At 34.4% G+C, this 16,644-nt stretch overlaps 1 non-coding gene across 1 annotated transcript; it reads left to right on the plus strand.

Annotated features, from left to right (window-relative positions):
• The first annotated feature begins 14,396 nt into the window (after nucleotides 1-14,396).
• Nucleotides 14,397-14,499, plus strand: LOC149579909 (U6 spliceosomal RNA). The gene has a single exon (XR_016358222.1). It is a non-coding gene; the product is annotated as a U6 spliceosomal RNA (small nuclear RNA).
• Nucleotides 14,500-16,644: the final 2,145 nt, after the last annotated feature.

Consider the following 16,644-nt stretch of genomic DNA (forward strand, 5'->3'; position numbering starts at 1 on the left):
CCGGATAACAATCCGATCGCCTCAATAGAAAGGAGCCAGAGACATTTATTGATGAACTTGAGTGATTATGTCCCTTCTGATTTTGTACCAATTGTGGACATGGTATACAATAGTATTGCTTGCAATGCCACCAATATCCAACCATTGCAAACCTGTGATAGCATGGGATTTGCTCTGGATAGTTGTGTTGTTCCGATCAAGAGTACTCAATCTAGACCCGCATTTTTGGAAAAGTACACAAAGAAAAAAACCCTTTTTTCATGAACGCAAAAGCACCCAACGCAATATTGTATCTGTAAGATGGCATCCCCATGCTGAGTGACAACAATAATAAATTCACTTCATCTTCAACATCTCATTCACGGGTATATCTGAGGTAAAACTGCATTGTCATGGGATTCATCCCACGACAAGGAAAAACTTAGACTTGCTAGTCAAACTCTGATGTCTATTACACCCACAACAACATTGTCAGCACCAGGAGAATCGACCCAGACATTGGAAATCCCTTTGAGCTCAAAAAACTTATTTTAATTATTATTTGTTATAAATATGTCTTTTGAGTGGGCCCCTCCAATTTCCTTCAACCAAGCAAAGCATGTCATTTCTCTTCCTTAAGGACTACATATCGTTTTGCCACTCATTTTGACCACAACCACCACCAGCATACACCTAATTCTCATTTAAGGTCCGTTTGGTGAGCGGAATAGGAATACGTATTCTGGAATACATATTCTGGAATAGAACGTATTCCTGTTCTCCGTTTGGTTCAGCCAATATTTGATGGGAATTAACAAACCTGAAAATTTATATTTTCTAAAATTTAAAAAAATGGAATAGGACTACGTATTCCAATACCACCTATTTTGGTGGAATTGCAAAACCCCATTTTTGAGCCAAAAATGAAATACGTATCCCATTTTTGCTTTGTATTCCAATCCTGTTTTGGTGCATCCAAACAAGGAATTCACAATTTTTGAAATACGTATTCCTATTCCGCTCACCAAACGGGCCCTTACCATCATTGCATGAAAGCTCTTGCACAGAGCATCATTCAATGAAAGACCAGAAACGTAGAAATGAAGAAAGAATCAAGCATCATTAAATTAAAGACCACAAACCTAGCATTCAAGGTAGTTCTTGCCTTAGTTACCATAAACACAACAGAACAACTGTGTTTCGTTTTTCAATGGCAGAAACAAGTTTCCCGTCACGAAATGACTGTTGAAAAATAATTAGTAAATAATAAGATACTTTGTTGGAACTGTAAGCTTAGCAGAAATTATAGGCACAAGTGAAGTAATGCTTTATTTATGATTTGAAAACACTTCACATAACTGGCATAAATTATTTTATTGCACACACGTGAACTATTGATTTATTTCTCATTTGAAAATATTTAACATAACTTATAGAAATTAAAGGGTGTACTAAAGATTTTTTTTAAATCAAAGAAGATTACTTGTAGTAGTATTAATTACTAAGCAATAAGCATTTGTTTGTTTATTATGCTATTAAAAGCTATAATTAATATAAATATTAGTTATTTATGAATATCAAGTAAAATATTAGGAATAAATTATTATAATTTATTTTACAATGTTTTTTTTAATTGAAATATTAAATTTTAAATGAGATTATGTCTTTGTAAAAACATTAAGAATTAAATTTGTAATAATATATATTAAAATTTTAAAATCATTTTAATTATATATATACATTTTTTTTACGCAACTTTTAAAATTTTGGTTTCTCGTCACATTTATGTGTTATTGTGCTTCTGGTAACATAACTTCCTGCACAGATCATTCAATCAAATTAGACCAGACACCGACAAACAGGGAAAAGGACAAGAAAAGGTTTTTAAAGAAAGAGGGAAAGCTAGACTGGCAAATCGTCGGCATCATAGGATTTGAGCTTCTACTCTCCCAATCGAGTGTTAAAGGAATAGAAATGGTTTACGTCATGATGATATTTATAGGCACCTCCAAAGATGTAAATGTCAAGGCCAATGATGACCATGGTGACACCCATCTTAGGAGGTGGTTGAACCCCCTTGACCTCTACAACACACCAAGAATAGTCCTCCATATCGATGACATCAACTATGTTGTCCACCGACACACAAGGCTGCACTTGCCCTCTTAACACATAATCCTTCTTTCCCACCACTACCACTATGTGTGAGCTCTGCGGTTTTGGCCCTTCATACCTTTTATTTATTTGCAAACATTAATGATGAGGACAAGACCAATCAACATATACAACATAAAGACAAATCAACAGTTGAAGATTGTGCAATGGTCGTCCGCTCTCTCCTATAGATTATGGACAATTAATGGTTAATATGAGCTTCTCAAACCCATATAAGGGAATGCCTTCGACATGTAATTAGCACTTGCATCTATTAGGCTAATATTAGCACTCCTATCTAGTAGGCCCAACAATTTTGTCATTGATTCATTGTATTGATCATTTGCTACAATTACAATATCATTGACACATTATTTCAAACTATTTTTATGCTTAATGTATAGTTGTTTTGTAGACCAATGTATCTAGAAAAATATATTGATAAACTAATGCACTAAGCTTTCCAACACTCAAAAAAGTGCATTCATTAAATACAATCCAATTTACATCACTTATGTCTTCAATCTTGAATACACCTCACGTTCTCTAATATATTATATTAGCACTTATATCTAGCAGGCCCATGGGTTTTGTCAATTGGTTCATTGTATTGATCATTTGCTACAATTTACAATATCATTGACACATTCTTTCAAACAATTTTCATGCTTGTATGGTTGTTTTGAATACTTGTGTATCTAGAAAAATATAATCATAAACCAATGTGCTAATTTTGCCAATACTCAAAAAAGTGCATTTGTTACATACAATCCATTGGCTCCTGATTTAATAGTGATTTGAACAACCCAATGATAAGAATGAATATGTCTAGGGTGCAACTATTTCCTATATTCTACAAACCTATTCAAACATTGGGGCGAATTATAAGGTTGAACTCCTCCTTCACTTCAGGCTCTACAAAACCTAGATGGGTAGACCTCAGATTCATCCATATGGTACCAGTTGCCAAAATATATATATAGATATGTATTAAGCAAATGAAAACCCCAAATCCTTCTATGCTCATGCAATGAAAAAGGCATGAAATAGCTAATAACATGACTTATGATATTCACAAGCTAAGTATGGGTATCTTTTTCAGCTCCACAACATGAAAGGGAAAATAACTATGATTAATTAATTGATATCAACATAACCCACATATGGAACAACAAGATAAATGCAAATCATATAATTGATCAATGCCTTATCCATTGGGTAATCCATAAATTACCACATACATTAGGATATTGGTGATCTGTCCTTTTACTTTGTAAATCAGACATCTTTGTTCAAATTGAATTTCATACTCATTAAATCCTTCTATGAAATATGCAATCATGTGAAGACAGATTAAACATTTACATCATTCTTTGAACCAAGGGCAAAACACATCAAGGCATACAACCCAAAATAAATTGCAACTGAGATATATTATCTTTGATTATAAACCACAAAAGGTTACAAACAATAGAGTTAGGAGGTAAGAATCAAAATGAAACTAGGTTTATTTGTTGCCTTTGTATTCATTTCTTTGAAGCAAATACATTTAAGATACATGAAAATAATTCAAAAGACACACAATAGATCAAAACTACATTCTAGAATTTCATTACTATTGTTCATACAAGAGATAATACTAAGGGAAAATAGTAGAATCATAGCTAGAGCCTTGCTCAATAGTCTGGAACCAACAACATCCAACCCTATAGAAAGAGAAAGAAAAGAAGATATAGAGGAATGGAATCTCGGATCTATTATGAAACTGACACTTGTCTACTCGAATCTTCATCCATTTTTGAAACAAATCTCCTCTCATCTCTCTACAACTGAAATATGGATCACACTTCATCATTGTGCATAACAAACTCTGAAAATATCTCTTCTAGAATGATGAGAAACCTCTTTCTAATAAAACATCATATCTGTTGCCAAAATGTTGCCAAAAGTCTCATTAAACTACTTTGAAGACAAAATAATATTATTAGTATGGCCTACTCCAAATTTGGCAGATACTCACTTCACCATTTTGTCACAAATTGATTCTGAACTACCATACTAGAATATCATTAAAATTGGAACACCTTGGACAAAACTGGGTATAACTTTTACCCATTGATACCTTTTCAAAATCTAATGGCAAAAACAAAAAGTATACTCCAAGAGCTTTTCGTGTGTGTGTCTGTGTGTTTGTGTCTGTGTGTATATCTAATAGTCCTATATTGGCCTTCAAAACATGCCTTAGGCATTCAAAAGAAGTTACAAGTCGAAAGGATGAACAAACTATTGATTTTTGCAAATATTTCAATCTTATTATAAAGTTTACACTTTATAATATTAACCTAGTTATTAAAAAGACCTACACGTTCAATTTTTGGGGGGAAATAATTTTTAAAAATATTATTTTTGAATTCCTAAACTTTCCCACCTTTTCCATTTTGAGTCAAACCCTAGTTGACCAACCTAACATGTGTCATTCCCTGATTGGTTTATCAATCCCTATCATTCTGCTCTGTCATCATCCCATTGGGTCCTCTACCACCTAGGTGCCACGTGACACTTTTTTGATTCACCCACAGAATTGCCTTTTCATCACTAGATGGACTGTCACATGGCGCCACATGTCACCTTGTTATTGGGTCACCATGTCATCATGGTTATCTTCCTTGCATCTTCTCATCTCAACTAAGTGACAACCATCGATCTCATGCCACATGGTGAAATTTGGTGCACTCATCTAAAACTATCCCTTTGCCATGTGTCGCAATGTCACTTTGTTGCAAAGCTACCTCAGCGAATGCCACATCATCACAACATAGTGACATCACACCACATGTTAGGTCTTGCCAGCTCACTACCTTGGTATGTGTGCCACACATCATCTCGCCACCTCAACAACCTAGACACATGTCATCCTATCACTATGTCACTTTGTCGATCATCACCCTGCCGTGTCATTTCGAGATAGTGACAGCTCACCAAGTGTCAATCCTACCATCTTAGACTCCTCGAAGTACATGCCACTTGTCACCTATTCATTCATCTATTGGGGCTCCATGTCATCATTTGCACCACCATTCCATTGGTCAAAAGTTCTATGTACTACCCGCTAAGTTGGGTGGGCCCAACACCAACTTTACTTCATGTCCTTAAGTGGCCACTCAAGATACAAGCTCTTCGTGTCACTCTATAAAAACACATTGGAACAACAAAATGCCATGAATTTGGGATAAAAGAAAATGGTTCCTTTTGTATACCCTTATCCCCTTGCGAAAGAATTGGATTGTGTTCCATCACCAAATCATGGCAAATGTTGTCCAAGTAAAATGTGATTGTCTCCATCGCTAACCACGACTAATGGATCCATAGTAGAGGCAATTCCAAACTCTAGCATGGAATCAAGTTGTTAGAAAATGATTTCTCTATTTGGAAATGTGGATTTATGATGAAAATGTTTTAAGCATAGAACTCTCAAGATTGAACCTGTTGTATCAACCACTAGGGCATCATGCCCATGAGTGAAGATCAAAACAATAGTGCCCATACATTGTCATTGCCTTGAGATGATTACCCTATTGCATTGCTCCTTTACCAATCCAGGTAGTGATCAAAATGCACCACAACTCACAAGACCACTACAGATCTGACTTCTCAGAAGATGGTTAATCAACTTATCAAAAAAAATTAAAATAACCTCTGAGCAGTGTTGGCCATTAATTTTGTTTGGATCATCTTCAACACAAGGTTGCCTCTTTTTCAAACAGAACCATTGATCTGTGAGAGAAAACATTATCGATTCAACCCAAACTATCGAGTTCCTCGACCTGTTGAAACTGTTGCATTCTTTGACTCTGTGATGTGACTCCTCTAATCATGCTCAGCCTTCTTAGCATCGGCCTAAACAACTGTAACATCTCTTAGACACCTTGAAACAAAACTTGGGTGCAATTTTCTCTCCCTATGCCTTCTCAAATGCTACTTCTAATTCAAGAATAGAGGTTCCATGTCCAGTCCCCCAATTGCATGATTTTTAACCTATGTCCTTCTTTATTTTCTTGTACACCTTCTATTAGTTTTGCAACTAAGAAAGGATCTCGTTCATGCAACGTATACCTCAATCTTGGCTTGTACATTTTCTCTAAGGTTTGATTTAATCAACTACTCACTTCACCCACATAATAGACCTATGGTTTGACTCCATCATACTATTGAAAATCCAAATTGATAGGATGACCATTTCTGTCCTGTTGGTGTAAATAATTATTCACTATTTACACTTACTTAATTTTACTTAGGTTAATGCATCTTTTATTATTTATTTATTAGTCACCTAGGAGTATGTGAACTCTTGTGAGTTATGTTGACAAAATAGGAGTTCGCACCTCTTTTATGTACATGGTATCTACAACAGGAGCTAGCACACTAATTAAGCACATGGTGTCTACAACATCTCCAATTGAGATAGACCTCATCATCCTTATCAAATCATCTAGAATGATGGATAAGATGTGTGCATAGTTGTCATGATTATCTTATCTTCTGGCTCTTTCTATAGACATTCTAGTTGCTTCCTGAGAGACCTTTATATACAGGCACTCCTAATGTGTTTGTATATACAATATAGAGCAATGTATGAGGACATACTCTAATAAAGTGATCATACTCCTTTTTGGTCTACAGTTGTGCTTGTGTTCGAGTTTTATGATCTTGGGTGAATCTTGCCCTAATGCAAATTCTTACATGGTATCAAAGCTCTTGGAGAATCTCTCTTCACATAGTCATTTGAGACCATCTTCTTGCTTCATCACCTCAGCCCGAATCTGGAGTATCACTATCATTGGGAGCATCTAGAGCCAAATCTGACGTCGCCATTGCGTCTGAAACACTAATTTGGTGAAGATTGGCTATAAATTTAGCTAACCAAGGCCAAAGTCGATTATGAGGCAATTTTTTTTGCAAATCGGCATCCGAAGGCCCCAATTTTCAAGTTTGGGTATGATCTTTTAGATATGTAATTTAATTTAATTCAAATCTCAATTATTTTTCCTACATATTTTTGGAAAAAAAATTCGTCAATTGCTCCTACAGAGAATTTTTTTTTGCAAAACCAGGCAGTCACACCTCAGCCCTGCAGTGCAAAATATTCCTCTTTGGCTTAGAGAATATTCTCATTTTTAGCCATGCCTCAACAAGTAGTCATCTTAAATTGGTAGGCTCGTCAATCTTAAATCCGGTGGGATAAACAACTGGACCGGCCAAGCCTAGCCTCCACTGGCAGGCTTCCACTTTGGAGTTAACCTTGCAGGGGTTTCTTTTTCCACATTCCCCTATCTTCTATTCCCACCAATGTGGGATTTTTGACAAGTTCCCTAGCCACCGATTTAAACACTCTAGCAAACAGAAAAAGGATTCCTAGCTATTGTTTTTAAATCTCCCGTCGCTGCTTGTCCACATAGATTTTGGACACGTCTGCATAGAGGCCTAGTCGCTAGCTCTGTGCCACGTGGTGCATTTTTTATTGCTCCAACATGACTGCCACACATGTTGTGACATGTGGAGTTCCTACCACCGCAACATCACAACAGCGCACATGACACATCATCTAACTCAAACCTAACACGTTTCTGCCCAATGGACCCTACCAACGTCACCAGACACACTAGTAGGATTGACATGTTAGTAAACCATATTTTTCCACGTGTCTAGTTTCGTATGCTGCCATGTCATCACATCTGTATGCTGAGTCCACTTTTTCCTACAGCCATGTCAATAGAGGGAAGGTTGTTTTTCATTGACGTCAGCTAGACACGAGAAAAGATTTGATGGTCGTCTGACCGTCATTCCTAGTCATTTTTCAACTATTGCAACAGTTGTTTGACTGTCACATTTAAGCATGCAATTTTTCTTCCACACCCCTCTTCAAATGCATTTTTGATTTGGCAGCCCAACTTTGAGAGCCCATAACTTGATCATCTGGACTCCAAATTAGGTGCAATTTTTTTTGAATTTAGGTAAAATTTCCTAAACTCTTCATTGGTGTTGTTCTTTTCTTATTTTGGTACATGGATTTGTCATAATTTACATCTTTTGGTGACTATATGTATCCAATCTTGTATTTTGCAACTTGAAACACTCCGTACAGGCTCATCTGGACTCCTTTTCAGGTTCTTTTTTTTTAAAGTGCATTATTTTTTGTCTACTTTCCAAATCTACATTTAGATAATAGGGTTGTATGGACAGAAAACTTACTTTTAGCATTAGGGCCTTGTTTGCATTGTATTACTTTCTAGAATTGTTGCGTATCTGAGCTACAATGCTTAATTCCAAATTTAGGCCTCAAAAGGCAATTGTAACAAGTGAAATCAAAAGCCCATTTTGTACATTTTGACAAGTGGCATATTGTAAATGCACCACCTATAAAGCATTGAATCTCACATTAGGGGGGGTTCTATGATTCTTTGGGGGTTCATTGATTAATCTCATGGAGTCTTGTCAATTATGCCAGTCTGGTATTAGATCACAGTTGACAACAAGGAACTATCACAAATGGAGTACTTTGATACTTGATCATCTAAGAGACCATCCAAAATTGCTTCCTTATCTCTATTCATTACCACCACATTTTAATTGGACACATTTGGTGCACCTTCGTCGCTTTTTGTATAATAATATGAGTAAGGAATATTTTGCTCCTCTTAGAATGGCAAGTTCTGCTCATGATATTTGGATATCTATTTGGGAAGCATATGGAGATCCATGTGTTCCTCCATCTCCATAGGACATTCTACATATAGTCACTTTAGTTATGGTTTCATCAACTCCAGATGTGATCACACCTCCAGATACTCCTGTTGCTCCTACTAATCTTGTTTCAGCCATAGATGCTTTGGATTCAGTGCAACATGACCCTTTATGTCTTCCCACTTTCCCTTCATGTGACGACTTCCTTCCTGCCATTGCAAGCATGTTCATGAAGTCTCATATTGAAGATGTGGGAGACATCCTAGATGATATTTGTCTTCTCTTTGAGGTAAAATCTTCATCCGTTGCTGCAATGATAAATTCATGTACTTCAATACAACAAGGTACACTTTATCTTCTAAGTGATGACTTCTTGCCAGACATTCCAACTTTGTTCGTAGAATCACATATAGCCGATTTGGGAGACTTCTTTGATGATCTACCACTTCTCTTTATTAAGGATGATCCTTCTACAGTTGTTGTGAGGGCCTACTCTGACCCTCATGTCCATTCTCTACATGATCAATCTTTACAGGGTGGCATGATTGTGGATACTTATGTATAGTAATTGTCGGAGGTCTCTTTGTTATTTGAGAAGACTGATGGTTTCTTGAAATAGGTTCTACATCACTTCTTGCTCAATCTGCAATTCTTCTCAGCAATTTTGGAAGAAGCCACCATCAGTATCGACATAGGGACACTTGAACAGATTTCAGAGATACCTTACATCATCGAGATTCTTTCTACACACAGGGGAAACGTCTCACTAGTACCACTGCCATTGTTTCTTCCAAAGGGGAGGAACATCATTCAATGGTCATGGATCAACTTCTTTATTGGAGCATTTCTCACTGGTTAGCACCTTACTTTTAGGGGCGGGGGGGACTACCTTGTCTCCTTCTCCTTCTTCTTTATGGGGGAGACTTTTTCCTCTTATGGAGTTTTTTCATTCTCCCATTTCTCTCTTGTATATACTTGATGTATGTCGTAATGTGGGGTCTTGATTACTCCATCCATCGATGCATCTTATTTTTCCATCTCTCTTTTTGGGGGAGGGTTTTTCCCATGAGGTTTTCCCTCTTTCCTCACTTTATGAGAGATTGCATTTCATTATGTACATGGGTACCTAACATGGCCTAGTAGCCGGGACCCATTATGCATTTCATCCTAATTTTTGTAAGCTTAAGGGAATTCCCCTAAGTTGTACTTAAGGGGGGGTGTTGGTGTAAAAAATTATTCACTATTTACACTTACTTAAGTTTACTTAGGTTAATGCATCTTTTATTATTTATTTATTAGTCACCTAGGAGTATGTGCACTCTTATGAGTTGTCATGTTGACAACATAGGAGTTCACACCTCTTTTATGCACATGTTGTCTACAACACAGGAGTTAGTACTCTAATTTTTAGCACATGGTGTCTACAACATCTCCACTTTAGATACACCTCATCATCCTTATCCTATCATCTAGAATGATGGATAAGACGTGTGCTTAGTTGTCATGCTTATCTTATCTCCTAGCTCTTTCTAGACACATTCTAGGTGCTTCTTGAGAGACCTTTATATACAGGCACTCAAATTGTGTTTGTATATACAATACAAAGCAATTTATGAGGACATACTCTGATATATTGATCATACTCCTTTTTGGTCTATAGTTGTGCTTGTGTTTGAGTTCTACGATCTTGGGTGAATCTTGCCCTAAGGAAAATTCTTGCATATCCCAAATAATGTTATTTAGTAAAATGCAATGTAAGCTTTGATTGATGACTACTTATGGTCTACATTTGGTGTTGCCTCAAATCAGACGAGTTCCCTCTACAATTTATTGTGCCCACTCAACAAACTTCACCATAACAACTACTAATTGGGGCATTCAATGAAATCGATGCAAGGAAAAAAAGATAAGAACTCATCTATGGCCGGTGCCTCCATTAATTAAGATACTAGTGAAACATTATGCCAATATTGGTCTCCCAACACATGACTATGAAAAATGTGAGACTCCACTTTAACTTTTCATAGGATTTCACCCTACTCAAGCACCAATCTAGGTCTTACAATGAATTTTGTTTATAAATCTCTGCTACAACAATTTTCATCACTTATTTTTATTGTGTGTAAGGAGATTTCACAACATCTTATTTAATTCGCACATCAAATTTTGCAATTGGCTAAATGCACCACTACAAAATAAGGCATTTGACACAACCAATTTACACTCCCATGTCAACTCTCATTTTCTTACTCTGCCAAAGTCTTCAAATCCATATAGTTATGATCACAAAATCTCAGACAATTTGGGGCTTTAACTATGCATCTAGAAAGTGATAGTCCCATAAACGGTTTATATATATAGTCCATTCCACTCAAGCTGACAGTAAAAACTTTCCACTTGGTATATAAACACCCAATTTGGAGAAGGCATTTCAATATCATTCAATCATGACTTTATTCCAATAGTGGCTTTCAATAAATTGATTTGGTTTCCAAATGGTAGTTTCCTTTGCAGTGCTCTCTCTTGAGTGACTTATCCTCTCAATGTGATGTCCATATTTTCACAATATTCAAGATCAGTTGGGCCCCAAAGTGGGTTCGACTAATTTTTTTTGCATTTCAAACAACTGAACTTTTAAATTTCTCTAATTGGTCCACTGAGTCATTACATTGATTTTGATTCAAAGTCAACCACTAACTAAACATTTAAAACACATTTTTTTTAATCTTTCTAAACATTGTCACCCTTGTGTCAAGAGGCATCTAAGCCAACCTTAGAACTGATACAATCAAGTATTTGGGTCTTGAGACTTAGTGATTGTGTTCTTTGGTATACCTACTCATTTCTCCAAAATCTTGTCATATGATGAATTCCCAATCAAGAGATATCAACTATCAAAGCTGCCTACTTTCAATTGTCCTGCAAATAAACATGTTAGAAACAACAAATTGCATTCGGTTTTGACTTTGAAAATTGGTTAAAAACAACTATTCAGGAGTATGAAACCTGGGGCACTAGTAGACTCTTATGTGGAGAATATGAATATGTGCTTAAGGCTCATGATGAATAACTAAGAAAATTTGGCAAGCATTCAAAGTAAGCTATTGGGAAATGCAGAATTGGTTAGTAGGGTAAAACAAAGATTTTGCATATGGAATGACCTTAGAAAAGTGTGCAAATGGATTTGTAAAAACTTACAAACTGACACACTAGAATTATTTTTAGTCTAAAACATAGTGGTACAATTAGTTTGGCTCTACCTATCGCAGTTTCAAAGTTATAACATCTCGAATAGGGCTACCAATCAATCTACACTTTTAGTTACTAGTAAAAGTTTAGAAATTGCATTTGGAATCGTGTTTGCAAACTAGTCAAATGGATTCCTCATAGGCTCAAATTTGAAACATAATGAGTCTCTAACTCCTAGATTGCAACAGAAATGGAATTTCTTCATTAGGATCAAAAAAGTCAAAGTTAGGATCAGTCAAATAGTGCTTCTAGTAAACTATCATAAAGGGCAATTGGACAATTTTAGGTTTTTGTAAATGGAATCAGCTTGGAAAACTCATTAAACATGTTCATCAAGACTTAAAATTTAAAATATAGGATTTTGTTTAAGATTACAACACAGTGGTATGACCATTTTTTTTGAAGTACTTAATAGGTCACAAAATATTCACTATCAAACAAGGCTTCCCAAAATTCTGAACAATGTGCATCAGCATGACAACAATGAAAAAACTAACTTTGAGGGATTCAAAACCTTATAATAAAAAAATTTAAATGACTTGAAATATGAAACATAGGCTCTATGATATGCATACTAGACACTCCCAAAGTGTTCAGCCATGAAACTTCATCGGGTGAAAAATATTCAATTGCAGACTAGGCTTGATGTCATTGTTTGACACTTAGGCAAAAATAGGGATTTGAAAAATACTCAAAATGACACTTCACGAAATGACTCAGAATGGAAATTTATCACCATGAAACACATACATGTACTACATGAAAGGGGTTAAACACATGAAACAAATCATAGGCCTCACAATGATAGTCAATTGCACATGCATGGAAATCTCTTATAGGGTCTCATTTAGACTTAGTTTTCATAATGGTACTCAAAATCAGTACTCCAATTTTGAGTCCCACCACAATCCTTTTTACATCACATATGTCTTGAATCTTGAAGATACAGTCAATTTTCCTCACACGTCACCACCCCTATCAACATGTTCCACTATACACTGATGAAATTTGAATATTAGTTAGCAATATTGATCAAGAGCACCAAGTGTATTTTGATTTATGAACCATAACTTTGAGTTTTCCAATAATTAATAGATATACTTTAATGCAAACAAAAAAAGGAATTTCAAATACATTTATGCATGAATCCTTTTCGAGACCATTTAGTTTATGGTAGATTATACATTGTAGGTTTGTGAAGTAGGTTATGATTGCCCTAAATTAGATTTTGATGTACACTTTGTTTACTTAATTACTTATTTTTCAACTATTGCATATACATTTTTTTAGAAATAGAACAAGAATTATGTAGCTATAAAGCAATGAGAAGCAAATATAGATTTTGATTACAATTATGCTCTTGATTGTAACTATATTGGGAGTAAAAGTCAAATAGAACTTATAATTAATTACTTTCACATTCTAACTTTATCTTGTGAATATCTTACAATCTCGACTTTCCATGAAACCATAATCCTTTAAGGCATTTTGTCATACAACTCATTGGGCATTTTCCTAGCTTCACTACACATCTCATACTCAAATTCTAAACTAAAAAATATTATAACAAATGAATTATTTTCATCTCAAACATGATAAATATAAGAAACTAAAACATCCATATCTAAATTTTCATTTTCAGTTCACTAAATTACAGATATTAATGTCCACTAGTTATAAAAAGGGAAACAATAATATAAAATATTTTCATAATTGTACTTGTGATAAGAAAAGTAACCCAAACTAAATATAATACATAAGCTATGTTGAATAAGAAAACAATGATAATAGAGAAGCTCAAGTCATAGTAGAAATAAGAAAATAAAGCCCAAAATGATAATACAGAGGCTTTAGATAATCATAGTAAGGAAATGAAAATGATAATGGTGAAACTCTATTATCTTAGTAGCTCATAGAAACAATCTCATAAAATCGTCCCTTTACAAATGAGGAGTGAGGCATTTATGTAGGTCCTCGATTATAATGGATGGCCTGGATGACCACATAACTGATGGCCTAGATCATGTCACACCATTCCTAATTAGGGTTAGGGAAGAGAAAAGGAACCTACATTAATGAAATAAGGAATCCACTACTATAGTGGTAATAAATGCCTGATATACATGCACATTCAGGAAGGGAGTGGGGTGCAATAAATGACCACTAAGACATAAGATAAGTATATCAAGTAGTCTTCAATAAATTAACAAACTTGAATGAGTGGTGAAGAGGTTTCTACTAATTGGTGTACTGCATTGCACACATTTGTTAATGTCTCTTTGGAGGCATCTGATAAAATTGGAATGATACAAAGAAGATTAGCATAGCCCCTGCGCAAGGATAACAAACATAAATCGAGAAATGGTCCATTTTTTTCTAATACACCCTCGCCTTCTCTATTTTATTATATTAGCACTTGTATCTCATAAGCTGATATTAACACCTGTATCTGGTAGGCCCAATAGCTTTGTCGATTGAGTCATTATATTGATCATTTTCTTCAATTTACAATATCATTAATAGAATCTTTCAAACTATTTTCATGCTTAATGTATGGCTATTTTTTAGACCAGTGTATCTAGAAAAATATATAATTTATAAACCAATACACTAAGTTTGCTGACACACATAAATTTAGAAATGACCCAAAAAATTTAATACACCTTAACCTTTTCTATTATATTATATTAGCACTTGTATCTCGTAGGCTAATATTATCACTTGTATCTGGTAGGCCCAACATTTTCATCTATTGATTCAATATATTGATGATTCACTACAATTTACAATATCATTGACACATTCTTTCAAACACTTTTCATGCTTAATGTATGGCTATTTTGTAGACCAATGTATCTAGAAAAATATATTGATAAACCAATGCACTAAGTTTTCCAACACTAAAAAAAAGTGCATTCATTAGATACAATCCAATTTACATCACTTACTTCTTGAATCTTGGATACACCCTCACCTTCTCTAATATATTATAGTAGCACTTATATATGGCAATCCCAAGGGTTTTTTCAATCAATTCATTGTATTGATCATTTGCTACAATATACAATATCATTGACACATTCTTTCAAACAAATTTCATGCTTGTATTTTTGTTTTGCAAACCCGTGTATCTGGAAAGATATAATAATAAACCAATGGGCTAATTTTTCCAACACTCAAAAAGTGCATTCGTTACATACAATCTTGTTTACATCACTTGCATCTTGAACCTTGAAGATATAGTAAATTTGCCTCACATGTCACCACCCCTATCAACATATTCCTCTATACACTGATAAAATTTGAATATTAGTTAGGAATATTGATCAAGAGCACCAAGTGTATTTTGATTAATGAAGAATAACTTTGAGTTTTCCAATAATTAATAGATATACTTTAACACAAATAGAAAAAGGAATTTCAAATAAATTTATGCATGAATCCTTTTCAAGACCATTTCATTTATGAAAGATTATACATTCTAGGTTTGTGAAGTAGGTTATAATTGCCATAAATTAGATTCGGATGTACACTTTGTTTACTTAATTACTTGGTTTTCAACTATTGCATATACATCTTTTACAAATAGAAGAAGAATTATAGTTATAAAACAATGAATAGAAGATCTAGATTTTGATTGCAACTATGCTCTTGATTGCAACTATATTGGGATTAAAAGTCAAATCAAACTTGTAATTAATTACTTTTACATTCTAGCTATATCTTGTGAATATCCCACAATCTCGACTTTCCATGAAACCATAATCCTTTAAGTCATTTTATCATATAATGCATTGGGCATTTTCTTGGCTTCGCTACACATCTCATACTCAAATTCCAAACTAAAAAATATTACAATAAATGAATTATTTTCATCTCAAACATGATAAATATAAGAAACTAAAACATCCATATCTAATTTTTATTTTTAGTTCACTAAATTACAGATATTAATGTCCACCAATTATAAAAAGGGAAACAATAATATAAAATATTTTCATAATTGTACTTGTGATAAGAAACTTAACCCAAACTAATTATAATACATAAGCTATGTTGAATAAGAAGAAAACAATAATAGAGAAGCTTAAGTCATAGTACAAATAAGAAAATAAAGCCCAAAATGATAATATAGAGGCTTTAGATAATCATAGTAAGGAAATGAAAATGATAAGAGTGAAAATCTATTATCTGAATAGCTCATAGCAACAATCTCATAAAATCCTTCTTGACAATTGAGGAATGAAGCCTTTATATAGGTCCTTGATTATGATGGATGGCCCAGATGATCACAATAACTAATGGCCCAGATCATGCCACATCAGCCCTAATTAGGGTGAGGGAAGAGAAAAGGAATCTACATTAATGAAATAAGGAATCCACTACAATAGTGTGTAATAAATGCCTACTATACATGTACATTCAGGAAGGGAGTAGGGTTCAATAAATGACCATTAAGACATAAGATAAGTATATCAAGTAGTCTTCAATAAATTAACAAACTTAAATCAATGGTGAAGA

The sequence above is a fragment of the Cupressus sempervirens genome, chromosome 1, assembly GCF_028749045.1.
Source record: "Cupressus sempervirens isolate cs-2001-9-10 chromosome 1, ASM2874904v1, whole genome shotgun sequence".
NCBI lineage: Eukaryota > Viridiplantae > Streptophyta > Pinopsida > Cupressales > Cupressaceae > Cupressus > Cupressus sempervirens.